General features: G+C 41.2%; 1 long non-coding RNA gene across 1 annotated transcript in view; it reads left to right on the forward strand.

Annotated features, from left to right (window-relative positions):
• The window catches only part of LOC104991290, a 12,043-nt gene extending 9,013 nt beyond the window's left edge, over positions 1-3,030 (forward strand). The window contains exons 4-5 of the long non-coding RNA XR_825594.1: positions 548-608; positions 2,722-3,030. This is a non-coding gene — a long non-coding RNA (uncharacterized LOC104991290). The remainder of the gene's footprint in view (positions 1-547; positions 609-2,721) is intronic.
• Positions 3,031-3,355: the final 325 nt, after the last annotated feature.

A 3,355-nucleotide genomic window follows, 5' to 3' on the forward strand; every position in this document is an offset into this window, starting at 1 on the left:
CTGAAGTCTCCATCTGGAGCGTGGATATCCTCTGCGACCACTTATTTGCCTGGGCTTCTAAGACCCACTCGAGAAGGTGTCTAAGGTGGGGCACCTTCCGCTATTCGAGAGGGCGCCTGCGGCCTCCGTGGTCAGAGGTAACCTGGTGTCACGGGTTATATTGATTTTCCGCGTAAACCAAGCTACTCAGCCTCTTTTCTCCACTGAATTTTCCTACTGAGCTATCCTCATTCTATTACTCTTTATATCTCTAATTACCATTTGAATAGGTCGCCGACGCCGTCTCCCCTTCGAATACCCTGGATCAGCCGGGGCTGGTCCTCGGCAGTTCTTGCCTGGAGAATGCCAGGGATGGGGGGGCCTGGTGGGCTGCCGTCTATGGGGCCGCACAGAGTCGGACACAACTGAAGTGACTTAGCAGATATCATATACTATAGGATCTATATGTAAGAGAATTTTTAAATAAAACGTTGGCCATGATCTCTCAAACAATAATTTCTTAAGAACATGATGGAATCTTAGTTATAAAAACCTATGTCAATTGTAGGTTTGAACGACGCAGGAAATGAACACAGCTTTTCGTGAAAGAGGATAACGTATTATTACAGGTACATTAAAAGTATGCTATATAAGAGATCAAGTGGAAATTTAACAAAATGCTAATAACAGTTGTTCTTGAGTAGTGGGAATAAAGATGAATTTTAATAACTTTTAATTTCTAGTCACTTATGCACTTTCTTCAATAATTATGGACTACTTTTATAATGATGACAAATGTCAGTTCAAACATAAATTTAAATTCCTGGGCAAGGCAGCTTACCTGTTTGGATATGCAATCTCCCCTGATAGTCCTGTAACTAGTTTACTGTAAAGGAAGCACAAAAAAGTAGAAAGAGAAATACACTTGCCATCAAAGGACCTTGGGCAGACCACTCAGACTCTCAGAACCTAGGTGGACTCCCCATTTGTCAAATAAGGATAATGTAAGAGCAAGCTAGAAACATTTTGTTCTTGAGGCTTAAGTACATGTGAAAACATTTTGTAAATGGAAACGTGCTATACAGTTGGAAGATAATACTACTATTTCTGAGACCAGATTCCAAGCTAGGACCCGAAGGCCGATAACCATGATAGCATGTTTTAGACGGCAGGCTCTGAGAAGCTGTCTCGTTCTTTCATTTCACGTGGTCAGTTGGAAAGAGCACCGGGCTGATGACAGGGTGGGCCAGGGCTCTAAGTCTGGTGTTGTCACTGACAGGTGCTGGAACCTTCTAAGAGTCCTGCCCACTTTTTTTTTTTGTTTTTTTTTTTTGTAAAAATTAGAAGTTTGGATTAGATAATGTTCAAAGGTTTGAACATTTGCTTCCAGTCATTAGGTTGATTTGTTTACATCTGCTGGGTTGATATTCACACAAATCTTTGCAAATATGGTGAGAGGGAATGGACCAGTTAAAACATGGAATCCAAGTTTTCATAAAGCAGATGTGGATTATGGAGTTTCATATTTAGAACCACACAATGCACTGAAACATTATTTGTTTGAGAACTTGTGAGCTGCCTTCAGCATGAGCTGGACTTAATCAGAGCACTTAAGTTGACAGACAGCCTGCCCCTTACTAGCTGAGTGACCTTGGGCAAATCCCTTAAGTGTCTTGATGATCCATTTCTCAGTCTGACAAATGTACGTTATAACGTTTGTTTCATAGGGATTCTGTTAAGAGGATAAAGATGGTAATATTCTTGAAAGAGCTATGCATGTGGGAAAGTACTGTACACACACAAGATTTCTACTCTGACGGTCGGGGGGTGAGTCATCTGAAAATACAGCATGTCCTGTTCTCACTTGTCTTAATGAGTGAAGCTGGTAAAGGGAGTCACCAAAGGCCATGGGTATTTTTTAAAAAGTAAACAAAAGAAATAATTAGTTTCAAAAGCTTACAAGAACCAGAAATGGGTGTTGGAGTTTTGAATGCTGACACAGGAGCAAGAGATTTGTCAGGAGACCAGGGCTTCAGCTCAGTAATTACCACTCCCTGGATTATTACCCTGAGCCTTATTAAACAGAGTTAGAACCCTTAGAGATATGTATAAGAGCAAGCTATAATAATTATCCGGGGACACTGTGTGACCTCAAGACATAATTATCAGACTCAAGAAAAAAGTTGAATTTGTGTTACATTAACGAAGAGAACTCTGATAATAACTGGGCACAAAAGATTCAGCACACATCTAAATAAAAATGCCAGTTCTCAAATATTGGGGTCAATAGTTCAGAGATGTTTTCTTGTTTCATGCATCGGCACAACTCTTTTAAGACTGCACGGTGTATATTCTTTTCCCTCTTTCTCATGTCTTACAAAGCCTTAGTATTCTGGTTATTTTATTCCTTGTAATCTTGATGTCTTGGGAAAATATAATTTTTTTTTCCTCTAATGGTAAAATAAGCAATTCTGTTAGTTCCTCCTGGCAGTCCAAATGTCCATCTCTTTTGGAGTGTGCTCCCCTAATCATTTTCCTAGACAACTCCAGCTCATCTTTCCTCAGGCGCTCCGATGCCGCAGCCTCTGCAGGCTCCTGTGGCTAACCCAGCGTCTCACCGTACTTGATGTGCGTTTCAGTTTAGCCCTTGTTGCCTCAGATCACGGTGATTGGTTATCATGTTGTTACCCTCTCTGGCCTGGTAGTTCCTTAAAGAGAGAACATGTCTTTTTCCATCTTTAGGTCTCACAATCTCACACTTTGATGTTGAATATGGGATGACATCAGAAGAGGGAATGGAAGAACCCAGTGGCTGAACACGTGGTCTAATTTTTTAAGGATATTTGGCTGCTCCAGCTCTTAGGTGGGGCACACAGAATCTTTGATCTTTGTTGCGGCCGGCCAGGGATCAAGCCTTCTGCATGGCGGGTGTGGAGTCTTAGCCACTGGACCACCAGGGAAGTCCCACCAGGCCTAATTTTTGACCTGCATCTCTTCTCTGAAATGGATGGATGTTCAAAAGACAGAACTAAGAAAAGAAATCTCATCTCTTTTCTTGCTTCCTTAGTGGTAAATTCAGACTGAAATTGAAGAAAGTAGGGAAAACCACTAGACCATTCAGGTATGACCTAAATCAAATCCCTTATGATTATACAGTGGAAGTGAGAAATAGATTTAAGGGACTAGATCTGATAGATAGAGTGCCTGATGAACTATGGAATGAGGTTCGTGACATTGTACAGGAGACAGGGATCAAGACCATCCCCATGGAAAAGAAATGCAAAAAAGCAAAATGGCTGTCTGGGGAGGCCTTACAAATAGCTGTGAAAAGAAGAGAAGCGAAAAGCAAAGGAGAAAAGGAAAGATATAAACATCT

Source organism: Bison bison, unplaced genomic scaffold (assembly GCF_000754665.1).
Source record: "Bison bison bison isolate TAMUID 2011002044 unplaced genomic scaffold, Bison_UMD1.0 scf7180017864185, whole genome shotgun sequence".
Taxonomy (NCBI): domain Eukaryota; kingdom Metazoa; phylum Chordata; class Mammalia; order Artiodactyla; family Bovidae; genus Bison; species Bison bison.